General features: G+C 43.5%; 1 protein-coding gene across 2 annotated transcripts in view; it reads left to right on the top strand.

The window, feature by feature from the left end:
* Positions 1-21871, top strand: part of DLG2 (discs large MAGUK scaffold protein 2) — a 783758-nt gene that overhangs the window by 689024 nt on the left and 72863 nt on the right. The gene's annotated exons all lie outside the window — the stretch shown is intronic.

The raw sequence follows: 21871 nt of genomic DNA, 5'->3' as shown, positions 1-21871 counted from the left end.
TTAGCTCTTCCGATTCCATCACATGGCAGTTCAGCCAACTGAGATCAGTAAAGACTATAGAGGACGGAGGGGTGGGGTGGGGGTGGGGGTGAAATTATCAGAAAAGACTCAGTAGAAAAAAATGTGAGGTTTTTCTAAAAAACAGTAGATCAGACATGAGTTGGACCTTGAAAAATGCGATTGGGATTAGATGGGCAGAAAGAAAAGGATTCTGGACAGGTCATCTGGGGCCTAGGCTTCTGGACAGGCACCCATAGACAGGACAGAACCGGCTGGCTGTTTTGAAAATGACCTCTATCCTCTGTGCCCAGCACTCTGTGTTTTTCTGTTTTTTGTTTTCTACCAGGTATTTCTGTTCAACAGCTAAGCAGGTAGCCCTAAATTATTATAGAACACCCAAGAGGTGAATTTTAAGCCATACTTCTCTTGTGTACTCTTCCTCTGCAAAATTATATTTCTAGGAAAGTCATTTTGTACTAAAAACCAAAAGTATCTTAGAGATTGCAACCTACACTAAAAATGCCATTAGTTATTGGGCAACAAACAGGGCTTCATGAGACAGAAGAGACAGTGTTGCTACTGCAGAAAGTTCTCTCATTGGCTAGTAGAGGCTCGCAGCATGGCCTGATGGAAACAGGTATACTCTTCTGGACTGGAAACCAGACTACCCTGAAATCCACTCCTGCTTTACGCTAAGGAAATTGAATACCCTCGAATAAGTCTTCTTACTTGGTAAACCATTTGATGGTACTCCTATCTATGAAATGTTCACGTTGAACTAAACCAGCGTTTTCTAAGATGTGCTCTTCCAAATCATATATCACAAGTGTATATGAAACAATTGCATATTATATACTCTTCTTGTAGATTCACAATGTAAATGATTACATTAACAGCTCTGAAGGACTCTGTAGTAAGCAAACATTGTTTAATCCAGCATTTAAATAGTTATTCAGTGACAGAATACACTCTGTGAACTGCTCCACTGGGTACTCTGCATTGAGCAGAGATTCCTACCACTTCTGAGAAAATTCGGTTTGCTTTAAATCTGATTTATAGGTTGTATCTATCATATTCTCAACCTAAATTGCTGAATATTTAAAATTGCACAAGGACTTCATAAAGACTCTGTTGTATTATACTGTCTGTCTTTTTCTCCTTCTCAATTTTCTGGATGCAAATCAAAGTGTTTTATATAACTCCAAAGGCAGTGAGGTAGGGAGAAGAGGAGGTATAATGTTTTGGTTCACTTGCTGAGTAACCAGTTTGAGAGGTGAGTTAAGGATGCAGCTATCAATGCTTCTGAAGGCTTCAGATTACAATCTGAACTGATTCCTCAGCACAGTCATAGTAATATAACCTCTGATGTAACCGAATACTGAAGATGACCTCTGGGTTTGTAGTCTCAAGATCAAATAATAGTTAGAAATGGTTAATTTAATTATTCTATAACGAGGGGTCTATGTCAGAGACTGTGTTAGTCAGTGGTGATACCATAGTCATTAAGATGGGTCTCTGCCCTCAAGGAGCTCCTAGGCCAATGGGGGAGATCGATAACTGTACAGTTATGACACAGTTATGTTAGTTCCTTGGATTAGAGTATGTATGAAGGACAATGGCAACTTGAAGTGAAATTCCTTGTGGACTGTGACTAAAAGATTTTGAGTCAAGTCCCTTTCCTTGATACAGTCAGTTCAGAAGCAAATAAATTGTTCTTATGTTTGTGGCCAAATACCTTTCTGTCTTGGCTACATAATGATGATGATGGTATGGAAAGGGAGGCATTATTAGCCATTATGAGAGATGGAGCTGTTTTATTTAATCCCTGTGGACAGAAAACCAGTCCTCTCAAAACAGGTAGATAACCCACTAGTAATTAATGTAAACAACCTTTCACTTACATCACTTAAAAAATTTTTTTTTATCAGTGGATGAGAGGTTAGGTGCCTCAGTAAGGTCCAGGTACTAGGTACCAAGCACAGATACCAGGCTTCTTTCCTTTCTAGCCCTAACATTACCTGCCAAATAGCAGAATTTCCATTCTGGTTTATTATGTCAGGCTAAAGAAAAAAGGGAACTTAGCTACCAGAATACAGTGTCCTCTATTTACAAGTGACGACCTTGAGAAGCAACTAGGGGAGGAGTGGCTTGAGCAAGGCCACCCAGGGGATCAGGGAGAGAGTTGTGACTGAGGTTAAGGGCTTCTGAACCCCATTCCAGGGCACTCTGTCTTACTCCTGCCTATAGCGTCTCAGGACATTTTTGCCTGTTTACAGTTTTCAGTTATTGAATTTCATATTTTGCTGAAATAAATGGTTGGGTGGAAGTTAAAAAGAGAATCAGAAACTAACACCTCATCTTGTCACTAGTGGACAATCATACATTTTAAGATTACGATACCTAACATGGATATATCTGCTGATGATTTTAGCGTAGAAAACCCCCAAGCATACACATAATTACTATCATCTTGCGAATTTCCAAGCAGTTTCCAAAAATATGCTAGAACTGGTCCATGGTGAGCAACCAGCAAATTATGGCCAGCAGACCAAATATCTTCTGTTTGATAAATTAAATCAAAACAGTGAATCATGTCACTGTCATTTTCTCTCAGACAGAAGTATTTCAAGAACTCAAATGCTAAGGAGACAGTGCAATGCTTGAGACTAATCTTGAAAAGGGGTATCAAGATAAGATGAGTATTGATTTAAACAGCAACCCTGCACTGTGTCAAGCACTATCTCATTTAATCCTCACAATGGCTCTGTAAGATAAGCTCTCATTTTTGATCAGATGAATCTTGACTTTAATTTCCTCATCTACAAAACAAGGGTAAAAATAAAAAAACTACTTCCTTGTAGGGTTCTTATGAGAATTCAAATAATGGCTATGAACTGCTTAGCAGAGAGCCCATCACACAGTAGTTGCTAAAAAAAAGTAGCTCTTAATATGATTGTTACCCGCCAGTCCCCTCTTCAAGTTTTACAAAATGTTGTATTTTAGAATTTCTTCTGCAACTCTTAGAATACAGAGAGCAGGTAAGATGAAGCAAGAACTTTCAAAATCCTCACTTAATGCTATGTTAACACTTTAAATGGCTTTTCTTTATTAAGAAACTATGTCAGAGCATCGTAAACTCCTTTTGGTTTTACTTAAAAGACTTTTCACCGCTTCAGTGTGGGGCATGATTGAAGACCATTTAATTTAAAAGTTTCAGAGTTAAACCCAGTAGTAAAGAATTGGGGAAAAATATTACTGCCAACTCCCCACGTGCAGGGAACAACCCATTAATGGGATCCTACAGACCGAGTGTGGATTAAAAAGATGCACAAGAGTGTGAAGAACTAGAGTTTGCTGTACACATTTGGTCCATGTTAGTTTACCTTTGATTTCTAATTAGAGTAAAAAGAAACATGAAAGAAAATCAGTTTTTGGAGAAAAGGAAAAACCTACTTAAACCTTACCAAATGGTTCTCTTGTTATCCTTAGTTATTTATTCTTTCAGTACACAGAAAGCACAGATTGAACTAAATGGTGCACCCATTTGCATAGAAACGATGTAAAATAATTCTGTTGGCATAATAATAATGAAATAAACTAATTAAATCCCATCATTTGCCCATCATTTACTCTTTAAACATTCTTCTCATTATTCAAATAAAAGCCTTAATAGTGATTGCCAGTTATAGCCTTGTGTTTCTAGCTCAGGCTTCTTTCAGTGATCTCAATGAACTGAGTGTCTTATTAGTATCTTCACCCCCTAACAATTCCCCAAGGCGGAGAAGGGTAAATGACAGCTTCCTGGGGCATCACAGGGTCAGCTACGATGTTTATGTGAAGAAAAATCCTGGCAAGGGGTACGTCTCAGTGTACCATGAATGCTCGCTCCCTAGTGCCACGTTCACTGTGGTGTAGGGGAGAGACCCAAGGATTTGCAGCCAGAAGATGTTAGAGTATTGACTCAACCAGTTACTAGTGTGTGACCTTTAAGTCACTTCAACTCTTAGAATCTCAATTTTATTATCTATAGAATGGATCTACTAAATCCAGCTTTGCTGAATTGCTGTGAATGTTAAAAAAATTTATGTTCCTAACACTGTGCATTGTACTTGGTAGTAATTCAGTAAACGATAGCTATTTATATTATTATTATCATCTTCATCATTACCTTTTCTTCATCATCTTCTCTGGGTCTCATTATAAATCAAAGAGAATAAAATTGCTTATTCCATGGGGTTACCATGAGGACTGAATAACATATGTGAAGGTGCTTTGTCAACAACTTGTCAGCACTCTGAAAATAATAATTAACAAACAGACTTGAGCATCAGGGAAACCCTTACTCCTAAGCTACAGTACAAATAATAGGGCTTTTAATCTTTGAGGAAAATTGGAATTACCTTTTTTTTTTTTCGGTACACGGGCCTCTCACTGTTGTGGCCTCTCCTGTTGCAGAGCACAGGCTCTGGACACCCAGGCTCAGCAGCCATGGCCCACGGGCTCAGCAGCTCCGTGGCATGGGGGATCTTCCCGGATCGGGGCACGAACCTGTGTCCCCTGCATCAGCAGGCGGACTCTCAACCACTGCACCACCAGGGAAGCCCTGGAATTACCTTTTATCTGCAGAACCTGGCGAAGTCTCCTTACAAATGGCTGCCAGTGCTTGGATCAGAAGGTCTGCGGGATGCAGAGCCATAGATAGAGCGCAGGGGAGAGGGGGCAGGGGCCGCTTCTTCACCACTCATCCCTTGCAGTCACCAATAGGCAGGTTTGGGACTTCATATAGCCTTTAGTAGAACAGAGAAGGGGCATTCATTTATGGTACCAAATGCAGGGCAAAAGACTGATTTAAGGTAGACTTATTCTCAAGTATAGCTGTAATAAAAGGCCCTGTTTTATTTGTGGTGGAATGCTTTTCCCCCACTTGACCTTCTGGAAATTCCTTAGACATTCCTGTCCTTCCTGATCATTCTACCCCAGGGGAGTTGGAGTGAATTAAATGATTGGAAAGTTAGCAGAAATTGGCCTTGCATAATCCAGTCCTCTGTCGTGGAAGTAGCCTGGATCACCCTAGTTTTTAGTGGCTCCACCATCAGCCCTTTGTTTTTTATTTCTGGAAACAGACTTTTAGACTGGATAGAAACTTCCACCACCATCTCTCAGCCACCACCCCACACAAACTCACATACACTTTCCACCTTTAATCTGGCTTTGACTGTGAACTCTCCAGGTTCTTGAACTTCTTCAAATGTAGATGCTCTCCAGGGTTCAGTCCTCAGGCTTCTTCTCTCTCCCATTACACTCTCGCTTGGCAATTTCTTCTAATTTTGTTATATATCAGAAATGATGAAGTTTGACTACATATAAAAAACAAAAAAACAGTGACTTAAACAGGAAGCTGCTATCTATCTCATGTATATATGAAGCATCACAGTAGGCTGTTCAGGGCTCATATGGCAGTCCACAAATTTTTCAGGAACCTCCAGACTCCTTCTGGTATACTGATCTGCCATTCCTAGGGTAAGATCCTTGTCCTCAATGTCCAATGTGGCAGCTAGAGCACCAGCTATCACATGTGCTTTGCTAAAAGCAGGAAGGGCAGAAAAATATCTCTTCCTTTTAAGTAGATTTTCCGGAAGTACCATATACCACTACTGGTTACATTTTGTTTGTTGGATCATAGTTTCATGGATTAGCAAGGAAATATGAGAAATGTTGTCTTTTAGCTACATAGCAATGTATTTGGCTAAAACTTGGGGTTCTCTATTAATTTGAGAGAGAAGGGTAGAGGGCCAAACATGACTTCAGTGATCAACTCTGGGCTAATAACTTAAATCTGTCTCTAGAGTTGACTTCCTCATAAGTGTAAATTCTCATTTCCAACCATCTGCTTCATTTCTCAAAATTCACTCATTGGGGCTTCCCTGGTGGCGCAGTGGTTGAGAGTCCGCCTGCCAATGCAGGGGACACGGGTTTGTGCCCCGGTCCGGGAAGATCCCACATGCCGCGGAGCAGCTGGGACCGTGAGCCATGGCCGCTGAGCCTGCGCATCCGGAGACTGTGCTCCGCAACGGGAGAGGCCACAACGGTGAGAGGCCCGCGTACCGCAAAAAAAATAAAAAATAAAAAATCACTCATTGAATCCATGCATAAAAGAATAAATGGCTACTACTGTCCTCGAGTCTAACCATATGCACGATGGGATTATGAGATTACAAGAGTAGGGTTCTCTACATACAGAATGGCACTTAACCTCCTCATCAGGGCTTTCAAATTCCTCCGTACACTGTCCTCCATCTACTTTTCCAACCTAATTTCCCACCACAGACCCAAGCAAACTCAGTAATTTCCAGGGGTTCTGGACAATAGATAATTCTCTACACCCAAACCATTCTTTTGTAACTTGATGCTTTTGTTTATTCTTTTTCCTCAGCCTCTAATGCTCTTTATTTTCATCTTTCTTTGGCCAAGTCATATGCATTCCTCAATGCACATGCAAAACACCACCTTTTCCTTGAAACCGTGTCTGGTCATTGGAACTAATGTTAATTTTTCTTCAATTTATTCAGTAGCATGTTGTTTGTCATCCTTTCATGCACGCTTGACATTATGCCTTGTCTTATAATTATTTGTGCACGTAACTATTTCCCACTCTAGTCGAGACTCTCACTGAGGGAAAGGACCATGTTTTACACACACACACAGCATCCAGCACTGGTTTTTTGCATGTAGTGTGTGGTTAACTCATGTAAGTTGAATAAATGGATGTTAATATGAAAGTAGGTGTTTTAATTAATCAATCATGTCCTGAGCTCTAAGGACGTGATCCTTTTCTCTGGGAGAGAAGATGCCGTACAGAGGCAGATGTACAGTGGACAGTCCAGACACAAGAGACAGACAGATCTGGGTTCAATTCCTAGGTTTGCCACTTGCCTACTAGGTAACCATGGTCAAATTACTTAATATCTCTGAACCTCATTTTTTTCAGTTTGTAAAATGGAGAGATTAATAACAAATTCATAATGCTCTTAGTATTTAATGCCAACATATGTAAAGTGCCTACTCTTAATGTCTAGCCAATGGCAGGTGCTCAGTAACCATTAGTTTCCTTCCTCATTTCCTCCTCCTCTTGAACCCCATGCTATCAGATAATAGATAGACTAAGACATCTTTTACCTGGAAAAAGAATGCGTAACTGGTATTTTCATGTCATATGTCAAAAAAGACTGACAGAAGACACCAATAAAATTAAAAAAATTTTAAACTTCTAACAGTTTTATCAAGACAACATTATATGGCTTAAAGCCACAGAAGAGTTATTTATCAGATGTATCAGATTTTGAAATCAACAAAAGGAGAGAGGGAGCAGTGAAACATAAGAAATACCAGTGGGAGACGTTGGACTAAGTAAGGGACTACCTCTAGAGCCAATTTAGAGAAATCATGAACTTTGTGACTTTACTATGAAATTACACAAGCCCACATCTCTGTGGATTATCAGACAAATTACTTCACTCGAATACACATTTCTTTCCCTACTTTATAGATTTCATATCCTTCTCCCACTTGATGCCGGTAACTCCATCTTTCCTAACTGATTAAATGAAATTGAAAACAGCCTCTTGTGGATATTCCTTCCTGCCAGAATTGATCTAAATCTGTCCTAGGCATTGAGCCTCTTTCTTGCCAAACAGCCTGCCTTGATTAACTTCACAACAAGCTGGTCCCCTTAGGATGCTCACCCATCTGTCAAACAGGAAATCTTGCTCCCTACTACCCCTTATTACCAGTCTGCACGGCATTTCTTTAAAACCCAATACCTTCTTTCTGTTGGCAATTCTGATGCGTATCGAGCATTCATCTTGCCTAATTATTCCACTGCCAGTTGCTGTTACGCCTAAAACTCAGTGATGAAATACCTATGAGCAACGTAAGCCTGTTTATGGGTTTCGTTTATCATTTCCAACCTTTCATTCAAGGCAAAAAGCACACCAGCCAAATGTATGGCCATGATGCAGAGCCTAGACATTACTATTTCTTTGACGCTTGTATCAAATATCCCTGCTGAAATCAGAGGTGTTGGGGAAGTTCCTAAAGACAGATGAAATTCCAGCCTTAAAAGTTATTGCCAAGAGCTTAGGTTACAAAACGTTTCCTTTTGCTCTGTGGCTCAACCCCTGGCACCATCAAAAATAGCTTGCGTTCTTATGGAGCGTGAGATCCAGCCAGTCCATTAGAAGTGGGTGACTGCAGGAGAGTCACACTCATCATTCAGCATGGGCAGCGCTTGGTTTCCTCCACAAATTGTACTGCTTCTACTGTTGCTTTTAGTAAACTAAATATAATTGATTTGCTGACAGTATTGTCTAACCTACTAGACTCATACATTGTGTGAGGGCAAGGGTACCATCTTACTCATTTTTTACCTTCGGCACTGAGCACAGTATTGGGGACATCTAAGAAGCACTTAATACATAACGGGACCCAGGTGAGAAAAGAGAGCAGACAGAGAACGAGGAACAGGGGGCTGTTTCCAGGGTGGTCCGCAGGCAGTGTAATGATCACCGAAAATGGGACTGTGGGATGGGAAAGGGCAGTCATGGCTTCACACTACGGGCTGATGGTTAGAGCTGTGGATCTCGCTAGCTCAAAGGGCCACTCTCCAAGGCTCAGCCTGGCAGCCTGAATGGTTCTCCCCTCTGGCTTCTCATCCAGACATCTTCCCCAAGCTTACCTTAAGCATCATCCCAGCTTACCTTCTTCCACTGGGTGCTGACTATTCTAGGAATAACTATCGTGGCCGAGTTCCCCTCGTGCTTTCCTGCCCAATTACACACTTCGATCAGACCTGATTGGCCAACTTCAGGGTTTCCCGTTGGCTTCTTTATCAAAGCCCAGCCTTGGCTAACATGCAAAATGGTATTAAGCAGCAGTTTCTCATTCCTTCCTCCTCTCATTAGAAGAAATGTTTCTCTACCTGTCAGATTCCTCTCAGTCCATACACATGCTCCACTGAATGTGCCCCACAGCTTTCTCTTGTTAGCTTAGAAAGTGTTGACATTCTAACAAGAAGACTTTCTTCTTCTAAGGAACTGTCTTCAGCTTGTCAATATAAACAACATCTGAGAACAGAGAAGGGTCTTCTCAAAACACATGCAATAAATATCTGTTGAAATACATTCTGAGTGATGCTCTTTACTCTTTGAGAGAAAACTAATCACAACTCCATCCTGCAGAGTTCTGTAATTAGAGTTTGAAACACCCTGGTGTATCTCTAGTTATTTCAAGGAGGCCTTGCTAACCTGTCCCAAAATGCTCCAAGGAGAATTTTCATCGAGCTTTCACTTTGAAAGCAAACAGGCATTGTAGGAATTGGAGGTGGGTTTGGGGGTGTCATAACATCAATAAAAGAAGAGAGAGGTTTCTTCATTTTAAAGTGCTTGGGAGTAATGTACTAGGTTGGAGATTTTCACGCTCTGATTTAAGGAGTCCCAGCGTTCTTCTCAGGGGCCTTTGGGCTGCTGTGCAGTTGGAGTGGAAGAGAGGCCAAAAGTTCTCTTTTGCCTCCCTGTTTTCTTTCTTTCTTTTTGTTTTTTAATTAATTTATTTTATTTTATTATTTATTTTTGGCTGTGTTGGGTCTTCATTGCTGCGTGTGGGCTTTCTCTAGTTGTGGAGAGCAGAGGCTACTCTTCGTTGCAGTGCATGGGCTTCTCATTGCTATGGCTTATCTTTGTTGTGGAGAACAGGCTCTAGGCGATGGGCTTCAGTAGTTGTGGCACGTGGGCTCAATAGTTGCGGCTCACGGGCTCTAGAGCCCAGGCTCAGTAGTTGTGGTGCACGGGCTTAGTTGCTCTGCGGCATGTGGGATCTTCCCGGACTGGGGCTCGAACCCGTGTCCCCTGCATTGGCAGGCAGATTCTTAACCACTGTGCCACCAGGGAAGTCGCACCTCCCTGTTTTCAATCAGAGGTGTAATTGTTATGTTTCCAGAAGCCTTCTTTTAAAGAAAAAAAACACGTTTATTCTGGTAATAAAACTTTGAAAACATTGCCCTTAGATTATGGTGGGAGAGAGGGACAGAGACAGATAGATACTGGCCAAAGTAAATATCTGGAACCTCTGTCCACCCTGTTGCCACCACCCTGGTCAAGCCATCATCATTTGTATTACTACCTCAGCCTGCTACCTGAGGTCTCGGCATCAGCTCTCGGCATCAGAAGTGCCCAGTGCACTTCTGTCCAATCCATTTTACACTTTCCATCCAGAAAGATGTTTTCAATGCAGATCTGATCAACTCACTATCCTGTTTAAAATTCTCTAATGGCCTCCCAACACTGTGAGGAGGAGAAAGTGTTTCACAAGGTCCCTCTGGGACCCGGCCTCTCCTTTGTTCTCTGGTCTCATCTTGGGCCATCCAGCACATTGGTCTTCCTTCAAGTTCACTGCCTGCTATTTCTTCCTTCAGAGCCTCTGAATGCATATTGCCTCTGCCTACATCTACTCATCCTGCAGGTCTCAAATTAAATAGCTCCTCCTCCTGGAAGCCTCCCTAACCCATTCTTCCCAGAGTAGGTTCTGTTTCTCTCCACTGAATATTCTCATGGGTTATTTCCCCATCTGCTTTTTAAGATGTATTGTACTGGTAATTATTTCTTCTACATCTGTCGTTCCTCAGTTCCAAAAGTGGCATCTTGCTTTTCTTGTTCACCACTAAAACTCCAATATTTAGCATAATGCCTGGCATATAATAGGTGTTCATTAACTACAGCTGAAAGAATGAATGCATGGCGTCAGGCATCTAAAAGTTATGTGTATTGGCTGTTTTAGAGCAGTCCCACAGGACTATCTGATCGCTTCACCAAATGGAATGAGAAAAGCATTAGGGTAAGCGAGCCATTGCCCAGCACTCCAGCCCACAGGAAACGTCTCTGCTCCAACCTCTCCTTCCATTTACTGCCAATAGAACCACTAGCCCCAAGCCTGGCACTTAGGAAGAGCCAGCCAGATAAATGTTAAATAGATTGATACTAAAAATGAAAATTGGGACTAAATCATTCCTACACCCCATAAAAGCTGAGTTGTAACATAGTTTTCTGTGCCAGTGCATATTATTCTTGCAGTTTTCCAAGTGTCTATACACCAGACACTGTGCCGTTGGAGTTTTACATGTGTTACCTCATTTCATCCCAGCAACATCTATTAGACAGTGTCTTTAGTCAGTTCAAGCTGCTGCAACAAAGAACCGTAGACTGGGTGGCTTATTAACATCAGAAATTTATTTCTCGCAGTTCCAGAGGCTGGAAGTGTGAGATCAGGGTGCCAGCACAGTTGGGTGCCAGTGAAGGCCTCTTCTGGGTTGCAGACTGCCAACTTGTCGTTGTATCTTCACATGGTAGAGAGAGAAAGAAAAAGCAGGCTCTCTGATTACGTTTAAGAGGGCTAATCCACCCTCATGACCACATCTAATTCTAATTACCCCCAAAGGACCCACATTGGAGGGTAGAGTTTCAACATACGAATTTTGTGGGGGATACAGGCCTTTAGTACACAGCAGGCAGAAATTAGTCTTTACACATTGAGAAACAGAATTTAAGGACCGTGCCTACAGCCACAGAGCAAGTAGATGGCACAGCTGAGGAGTCTCCCAGGTCTGGCTGACACTTTCCATTATCCTGGTGCCTGGCATGTAGTAGGTGTTCAATAGATGAATGAATGAATGACTTAACACTAGGTGTATGGAAAATGCTCTGGCATGAAAACTTTAGTGCTAAAGTTAAAAGATTGCGCTGATGGAATAAGATACTAACAAGATTCACAGAATCTATAAACACTGATATTCCGGATATTATTAGTTCCTTTTTCTTTCCCTAAATTCCTGAACTACTGGCCAAACCTGGGACATTCCCTACAGGCACTTCATTCAATTAAGCAAAACTGCTAAACAGAACTCTTCCTGAACAAGTCAGGCTATGTAGCACAGCATTTGGCCTGTGAGCACTTTCTGAACAGTCATTGAGCAGAGAGTACCACAGGGGTTTGCAGATGTGTACAGAAGAAGGAGAGAAAGATAGCATGACCCTACATGACCCACAATAAATAACAACACAAGAGCAGCTATACACACACACCACACACACATATATGCATATACTGATCTGAGGGCCTTTCATCCATAATTAATCAACCTTCACAACAACTGTGAGATGGTTCCTAACATGTTTCAGTGAATCTAGGTTGTTATTGACTATAAGATGCACTCTGTGTGTCACCAAGAAAGGAAAAATGCTGTCCATTGAATTACAAGATGGTGTTGATGGTAAGATGCGTCCTAACTTTCGAAATATGAGGATGAAAAAAGGATGATAAAATATACTATTTTAAATTCCATTTTACACATGAGGCAACCGCAAGAGACCCAAAGAGGTGAAGTCATGTTCCAAAGTCACAGAGCATGGGTTTTGATTCGATTCAGTTCAGTTTAGCCTTGTGTTGCGTGCGCCTCCTCTGTGCCCTGTGGGAGAGACGCAGAGACGAATGAGACACTGCCCTAACCCCAAGGAGCTGAGCTGTTGAGCAGGGAAGTAGACCCATAGGCAAATCAACTAAAATGCCACCTGCTAAGTGCAAGAATAAGGCCAGATACAAGGTTGCAGCCTGGCACGGAGAGGGGAATGGATAGGCTCAGAGGGTTCCCAGAGAATGTCACGAGTTTCAAAGAATTGATTGAAATTTGCTGAATGATTTTATGCTTATTTTTTTATATCCAGTCAGTGCGTCAGCTTGTTCAACAATGTTAAGAAAAATTCTTGGCTGAAAAATTCCACCTACACTGTGTGAGTTGTGGTAGAGTATGTCCAAGAGAAGAGGGGAAGGTCTTCCATGGCTCAGCTCATGTCCATGCTTCCAAGGAGGGGTAGGAAGGGGGAGAGGCTGATGGAAGAAAGCTGAGTCCTCAGGATGTGAGATCACTATTACTACAGAAGGGGTTCCCTTTAGGACAAAGCCTGAAGGACATGTCTAGTCAGTTGGGTGGGGTGGGAGGGGTACTACCACCTCTCAGCTAGTGGAGCTGGGAGAATTGTTCCTTCATTCGTCAACCCCTTTCTGAGCACCTGATGGGGGATCCTGCTGTGCCATCCTGTGGCACCCCACACTAATTCTTAGTATATTACACGCCATGCTCGATTTTAACTATATTTAGGGCCTTTGCACTGGCTGTTCCCTCTTCTTAGAACACTTTCCTCAGATGCCAGCATGACTAATTCCCTCGCCTCCTTCAAGCCTCGGCTCAGATATCTTTCTCAGTGAGCCCTACTTTGACCAGCCTATTTACAAATGCAACCTTCACCACCACCACAACTCTACCCCATCTCAAAATCCTGATACCTCTTATTCTGCTCTATTTTTAACTTGTTCTATGCCAACTAGCTACTCCTAACCTAATATACTGTTTGCTTATTTATTAGGTTTATTGTTTTTTGCCCATCTTTTCTCTCTAGAACATAAGCTCCATGAAGGCATGAAATTTTGTCTGTTTTCATTCACTGATAAGCTCCAGAATCATCATTGGTATGTGCTCAATAAATATTTGATGAATGAATAATTGAGTAGCTGAACGAATATATCCAACCAAATATTAAGCTCCATGAGGACGAGAAGCAAGCCTCTTGTGTATTTCTGAGCCCTCAGCACATAATAAAGATTGGCACATAATGGGCACTCTGTAAATAATGTTGCATTTAATATTTAAATAACTGTTATCTCATTTCCATGCATGTAAGTTAAATCACATCCTGAATTCAGTGTTTTACCTGGGTGAGTAAGGAACCATCTCTGTCTTCTCTATCTGCCCTCATTCAACAGGTGATAATGGGAGCCTTTATGGACATATATGAGATTTTGAGGTGAAGTTTTCCCTAATTCCAGATTTTCTCTTGCCTCAGTCTAGTCCTGTAGTTTCCACCCAGTTTTCTGAAATTCATAAACAAACAGACAAACAAAACAAACTCAATATTGAGAGAGCTGAAGTGATTATCCAATAGTCAGGTTTTGTGGTATGTGAATTTCATCACCAACCCTGATAAACTACCACTAAGGATTTGGGGTAGTTGTGTGGACTATTCTTGGATGTCTTTCTCCCCTTTTTTATTTGCTCATGAGAGAAATGAACTTTCTCCAACACCTTCTAGGCCTGGCACGTGTCAGCTGATATCACTAGTCATTCAGTAAATACTTAAAAGAAAGTGTTATTGGAAAGCAGAGGTAGGGTTGCTTTGTTTATGCTCCAGTGAGCAACACTAGAAAAAAGGGATGGAATTTACAGGGAAGAAATTTAGATTCTAGACTCAATATACAAACACTGAGGACTTACTGGGTTTTAAAAGCTCTGGTATATGTAATTCTTATAAGGACTCTGTTGGACAGGGATTCTTGCCCCTCATTTTATCCCTTGGGAGGCCTAGGTACAGAGATGAAAATCACACAGCTGCTTAAATGGCAGAGCAGCTGTTTGAACCCAGGACTATCTAATGTTCATGTCTCACGATCTTGACCTGAGTCTTCTGTGTATAAATTTAAATATTTAGATGGTAATTGTGTATCAGCAATAATGAAATTCCAAATCAGGATATTCTTTTTCTCCACTGCAAGCTTACTAATTTGTGACAGTAAGACCCTAAAAGGTAGATACCAAAGTTTGCTGTACATTTTTAGCTCAGATCAGAAATAAAAGGCTACAGTCAGGGCTTTGTCAGCCTTTCTGAAATATCTTGATTAATATATCTTGATTGTCTGACAAACAAGGCCAGAACATAAGAGCTTTTAGAATGTCATAAAACCTGGGCTATTCATCCTGGCCATGTTCCTCTTTCCCATATTTCATTTTCTGAGTAGCCAGCTGATGGCATCGGGAGGAAAAGACAATGTTTTGTTTCGGTTTTTTTTGCGGTACGCGGGCCTCTCACTGTTGTGGCCCCTCCCGTTGCGGAGCACAGGCTCCGCACGCACAGGCTCAGCGGCCATGGCTCACGGGCCCAGCCGCTCCGCGGCATGTGGGATCTTCCCGGACCGGGGCATGAACCCGTGTACCCTGCATCAGCAGGTGGACTCTCAACCACTGTGCCACCAGGGAAGCCCAAAAGACAATGATTTTTTTTTTTTTTAATTTTTTTTTTATTTTATTTATTGACTGCGTTGGGTCTTCGTTGCAGCACGCGGGCTTCTCGTTGCGGTGGCCTCTCCTGTTGCAGAGCATGGGCTCTAGGCGCGCAGGCTCAGTAGTTGTGGCGCACGGGCTTAGTCACTCCGCGGCATGTGGGATCCTCCCGGACCAGGGCTCGAACCCGTGTCCCCTGCATCGGCAGGCAGACTCTCAACCACTGCGCCACCAGGGAAGTTCCCGACAATGATTTTAAGATTAATCTTTACAGCCTCACCCAGCCCTGAAACCTGTAGTACCATTCATTGTGGTCTGTCAAGCCTGCCTCTGGGCAGGTTCAGATTTGCCTCTCCTTCCCTCAGATGGGGGGCCTGTCCGTCGGCGCTGCAGTGTAAACTAACCTGACAGATGCTAGGACACCCCAGGAGAGAGGGAGGGCAGCCTGGAATGGGCCCCATCCCTGGAGACCATGATGATGAGTTGTCTGAAATGATCAACACGCAGACCTCTAGACATGTGAAGTCGGCTCATGCCATGTCCCTCGGGGAATTGTCCCTAGAGACTCAGGAGAGACTGAGAGAGACAGGGAGTTGTTGCCCCCAGAAATGATGCTTCTTCCCTGATTATAATCAAAATGCCACTGCTGTGCAGAGGCCTACGCTGTGAGGATCTCTGGTCGGTGCCTGATTAGTTCCACCTTCAGTCATGAGAGTGACTGCCTGGTTCCTTGGGTCCAGTAGAAATTGACATTTTCCCAATAACCCTGTAACATAAAAGGAAACACTTGTGTGCTGAGAAGGGTGTCTTTAAAGAGCACAAACCTGCCTTATTAGGTTACTAATGATTACAAGGTATAACCCATGGGATACCACAGTCCATGGTATTTACCCTTCTGTAAAATGGAAACAATGCCTGCATTATAAGGGCTATCTTTTTTTTTTTTTTTTTTTTTGTGGTACGCGGGCCTCTCACTGCTGCGGCCTCTCCCGCTGCAGAGCACAGGCTCCAGACGCACAGGCCCAGCGGCCATGGCCCACGGGCCCAGCCGCTCCGCGGCACGCGGGATCCTCCCGGACTGGGGCACGAACCCGCGTCCCCTGCATCGGCAGGCGGACCCCCAACCAGTGCACCACCACGGAAGCCCCTAAGGGCTACCTTTTGAATCACAGATAATAAATACCCAGAACAGTGCCTGACATGTATGTTGTAGGCCTACCATGTGCTCAGCAGTCACTCAGTAAACAATGGCATCGTGGTCAATGACCTCTTACAAGGATTGACAGGGGCTAACGTGTTCCCATCCACTAAGACTGATTTGGTGACGGCTTTAGCCACCACTCTCACCGAAGGCAATTCATTATTGAGGTGAGTGGGGAAATAAGTGGCCTTGATAGAGCTCAGTAAGTTTGGACACGATGACTCATCCACAGGGGTGTGGGTGGCTCCTCAGAGAGATGTGAGGAGTAATCGGTACAGAGCTGCATGTATCCCTCTACCTGGGATGGATATGTTCTGACTTGAGAGACACAATCACACATATGACACATATGTTCATCATTTCCTAAGAAAGACAGGAAGGCCTATGCTGGGTGTCACTCAGGCCTTCCTTACCTGCTATTTCCAACTGCCCAGGCCTTATAGGAAAGAAAACAAACTGTTGAATTCCAGGGATTGCCCTGTGACAAGCATAGGTGATAGACTGAATAACAGAAAATCACTTTTATTGGGCATCTGTTATGGGGTAGATTCTGGGGATAGGAGGAATATGAACCTTCCCCACCCTCCATGCTCATGCAAACTAGAATTTGCAAATGTTAGAAAACACAATACAGGATGAGATAAGAGTATATGAGAGGGGCACTTAACTCCCAGTGAATGAGTTTTTGGATTGATGAGGGAGATGACACAGAATGACCTTCACAACACAAACGGTCCTATGAGGCACATAAATGTCAGCTACATGGAAAGTTACCTCATTTCCCCAAAGTGTCTTAAAGAACAAAGGCATAGAACATGACAGCTGAAACACACCTTGATAGCTGGTGTGACACTGGACATGTTGCTTAATTTATCCAAGTTTGTGTTTCCTCATCTGCAACACAAGGCTAAAATATGCACTGCAGGGCAGTGTGAGAACTCAATGTGGGCTCAGTAAAGTACATGTGCCTCTCTCCTGAAGTCTAGTCCACGGTGTCATCATCAATGCGACCGTCCAATCATGAAATCTTTGGGGATGAGATCTAAGTACAACATTCTTTATCGGGAGTTCCAAGCTGGGTTCTTACAGTCAGGAGCACGGGCTTCTTGATTCAGACACATCTGTCTGTTTGAATTCTGGTTCTGCCACTTACTAGCTTTTTTCATTTCGGCTCTCACTTCCTTTATGAGATCAAAAATGCTTACATGGCAGGGGCTTCCCTGGTGGCGCAGTGGTTGAGAGTCCGCCTGCTGATGCAGAGGACACGGGTTCGTGCCCTGGTCCGGGAAGATTTCACCCACATGCCGCGGAGCGGCTAGGCCCGTGAGCCATGGCCACTGAGCCTGCGCATCCGGAGCCTGTGCTCCGCAACGGGAGAGGCCACAACAGTGAGAGGCTCGCGTACCGCCAAAAATAAAAATTGCTTACGTGGCAGGATCGTAATCTGACAAAGTGGAATTCATTCTGTGCTGGTCTTGTGTACTTTACAGGCCCCATCCCGTTGTTGTATCTCCATAACAATCTTGTGAGTTAATGCCATCGTTACCTGAGCTTCACTGATGAGGGAGTAGTCATCTATGGTTAAGAGGTCAGCCAAGAGGTTAAGTCACAGGCCCCAAATTCACAACTAGTGATGACAGAGTTGGGAATTAAATCCAGATCTTTTCTCTCTCCAAAGCTTGGCATATAACCCGTATGCTGGCTTGCCTACCCAGTAAATTGAGGGAGACAATGAATATAAGGTCTAGCATATTGTGGGACACTTAAAAAGCACAGTTTTGGTCTGGTACCTAGGTCTCCACAGCCAGGTTGCACAGCCGTGAGGATAAGCAGCTGCTTCACCCCCCCACTTCCTTTCCTAGACTTCCCCTGTTGGCAAGGGGCCGCCACATGTTGAAATGCAGGAGGGGCAGGAGGGATGGGAGAGTCGTTGCATTATTCATGTCTCATTCTACTTGTCTAATGGACTTGTTAAAGCACCCTGGGTGAAAAGTGTGAGTCTTAATGGCATTTTATAAAAGTTGCTGTGATGAATTAGCACATAAAGCAAATTAAAAACAGCTTATCGCTTTTTAAAATAGGTGATGGGACACTGTAGCGTTTTTCCCAGATGTGACGATCCATTAATATCCAAAGGAGCTAAAAGCTGCTGAAATGTGTCAGCTGCTTGCTTTTAGGGACCTGACAAGTCTGAATCAGTGTAATCCTAGAAGGGCAGATTGTCCAAGAGAAATAGAACTCATGGAAAGAGCATGTTGCTGATCCCAAGGGTGGGAAATCTCCCCTCAAGAATACTTGGGACTAGAATGAAGCCCAGTAGAATTAATGTCTGACCTGGTGGGGACCTTCGGGATTGGTCTCTATTCCCCTCCCCTTACACACAGGGTCGCTGAAGCTTGAAAGAAGTGGGGCTTTCAAGGTCACCTGAAATATTTCCACAGACCTTTCTGAGGGTCTGCTTTGTGCCCAGCACTGTACTGGGTCCTAGGGATAGTAAGGTGTTTTAGACATCTTTGTACACAGTCCATAAGACAGCTACTAAGTGGCACAGTTGGGACCCAGATCCCCTGATTCAAATCCCAGTGCATTTTTCAGAATAATAATTATCATAGTAATAATAGCTAGCATTTATTGAGCACTTGCTACTGCCAGGCTGGTGTTACAACACTTTACATATCTTATTTCATTTAATCCTCACTGCAACTCTTTGAGGTGGCTGGTGTTATTACTATGCCAGTTTTACAGTTAAGAAAGCTTGAGGGACTTCCCTGGGGGCGCGGTGGTTAAGAATCCACCTGCTAATGTAGGGGACACGGGTTCAATCCCTGGTCCAGGAAGATCCCACATGCCGCGGAGCCCATAAGCCCGTGCAGCACAACTACTGAGCCTGCACTCTAGAGCCCGCGAGCCACAACTACTGAACCCACATGCCACAACTACTGAAGCCCACGCACCTAGAGCCTGTGCTCCGCAACAAGAGAAGCCTCCGCAATGAGAAGCCCACACAACGAAGAGTAGCCCCCACTGGCCGCAGCTAGAGAAAGCCCGCGCGCAGCAACAAAGACCCAGTGCAGCCATAAATAAATAAATAAATAAATAAATAATAAGTTTGCTTTTAAAAAAAGAAAAGAAAAGAAAGCTTGAAACCCAGAGAGGTTAAGTAACTTGTTCAAGATCACACACGTTAAAAAGTTGCAAACCCAGGCAGTCTGACCCTATAGCCTGCCTTCTTGGCCACCATCTGCCAGCTTTCCTACCTCCACTCCCCACACTTTACAATCCAGAAGGAGCCTGGAGCCACACTAGAGGTTTGGGGACGTTAGGATAGGAATACTGGGACAAGAACTGAGCAGTAAGGGAACTGCAGGGATTTGGGGGAGAAGAGGTGGTCAGCTCTGAAGGGAAGATTAAAAGTTCCTGGTACTGCTAAGTCGTGAGCACAGCCAGAGGGCGACAGGCTGGGAAATTGAGCCTGGTAATGAAATGGCCACAAATGTGGGTTTTGGAGTCAGACAAACCTTATTCTAGATTCAGTCTCTACCATGTGTGTACTTGTGACCTAAGGCAGGTTCCTTAACTTCCTGAAACTCCTCCGCCATCTGTAAAACAGGGGTACTAATTTTTACCTTTCAGGTTGTTACGATGTCAAATAAGACAATGAATACAAAGTGCCAGGCCCCTAATATGGGCATAAGTAGTGGTTGTCATCATGATTATCATCCTTGCCACCCTGTCACCACCCTCACCACCTCCCAGATTGAGGCAGGGGGGTGGGGGGGGGAACAAGGTGAAGAGCACCGAACTAGGACTTAGCGTCGGGAGACACACGCTCCAGCCCCAGCTTGCTGCCTCTAAGCCATGTGTCCTGGGGTTAGTTAGGGGTCCTTGCTAGGTTTGCCCCTCATCTGTAAAAAGGGGATAGGAAGTACTATATCCATTGTGCCTTCTTTGTAGGAATGTATTGAGTCACAAATGAGGAAGTGTATGTGAATATGCCTTCCAATCTATAGAGCGAGTGTTGGGGGTCCCAAAGACAGCTCTCAAGGTCGATGATGTACTAGGAGAGCCATCGGACTCAGCATAGTCATCCTCATGACTGTGACTTATTATAGGAAATGGATCCAAAGCAAACTCAGTGAAGGGAAAGGTGCATGGGACAAAGTCCAGAGGAAACTAGGTGAAGCTTCCAGGAGTCTCCTCCCAGTGGAGTCACACAGGATATGCCTGATTCCTCCAGCAACAAATCGTGACAATGGGTGTAAAACCCTGTCTACCAGGGAAGCTCCTTACAGACTCAGTGTCCAGAGATTTTATTGCAGGCTGGTCACGTAGGCACCCTCACTGCCTGGCACCTGCTGCAATTCCAGACTCCCAAGGGAAAAGCAGGTATTCAGCTTAAATGGTATTGTCTATATAAACAGCTTAGGCACAGTGAGCCATTCTTAATAGGAAATGGTAAGAACCCTCCCCAAAACTAAGTTCCCAGATGTCAGCCAAGGGCTGTCCTTGTAAGCAGGCCTTTTTAAGGATGTAATCTCAGGATTGCTGTGTTAACTCTTTTTTGCACAGAATAGAATCCATAGAAAGGATTTTTATAAGTATACACTCAAAGGGGGAAAAGGAGGTAATAATTATAATAATAACAGTTCATACTTAAAGATTGTCACTATATGTAGGCACTTTTGTATATGCGTTACATATATTACCTTAGGTAGCATTTCATCCATACTACAATTCCATGATAGGGGTACCGTTATCATCACTGTTGTTGTCATCACTGTGTTATATATGAGGGAACTGAGGCCTAAGAGGGGCTGGAGCGGTTGCCTGGGTTACCAGCTATGTGACTAGTAAGAAGAGAAGTAGTAGGACCAGGACATGGCCCCTAACAGTGTGGCCCCTGAGTCGTTTCTTAGCCGCTATTATACCGCACTATGCTACACAGCACCTACCATGGGCCGGGTGCATCCATGTGTTATGTCATTAATGCTCGCCGCAGCTCCACGTGAATATAGTTACTGGGCTAATTTTACATTTAAAAACCTGTGGTTCAGGAATGTTAATTTGTGTCACACCAGCCAGCCAGAGAAGTGACAGAGTCAGGAGTGGGTCTCTGCCTTCTCTCAGTCCCCTTTTCCTGGATGGGGTTTTGTGAAGTCTTTGGTAGAGAAGATGCAGATGGTCGGGGTGGAAATGAGTCATTCTAGGAGTTGAGACCTCGCCCCCACCCAGCCCGTATTCCTTCACCTGGGGACATAATTAATGGAAAAAGGGGCTGTGTTGCAAGTAATTCAACTTTCCCTGCAGTATTTGAGAGCTGTAGATGCTGCCTTCAGCTCTTTTGGGTTGCCATGACAGCAGATGTGACATTTCTTTCATGAGGAAAAAAAAGAAAGAAAGAAAAAGAATCATACTTGGTCCTCAGTGATTTTAGACAGACCTGTTCATCAGATCTAGCTAGTTTTGCTTGCATAGTGGCTACACTCTAAGGAAATTCTTAGAATGGAATCAAA

The sequence above is a fragment of the Neophocaena asiaeorientalis genome, unplaced genomic scaffold (assembly GCF_003031525.2).
Source record: "Neophocaena asiaeorientalis asiaeorientalis breed wild unplaced genomic scaffold, Neophocaena_asiaeorientalis_V1.1 scaffold23, whole genome shotgun sequence".
NCBI classification, from domain to species: Eukaryota; Metazoa; Chordata; class Mammalia; order Artiodactyla; family Phocoenidae; genus Neophocaena; species Neophocaena asiaeorientalis.
The sequence above is the reverse complement of the archived record's forward strand: the minus strand, read 5'-3'. Positions and strand labels throughout refer to the sequence as shown.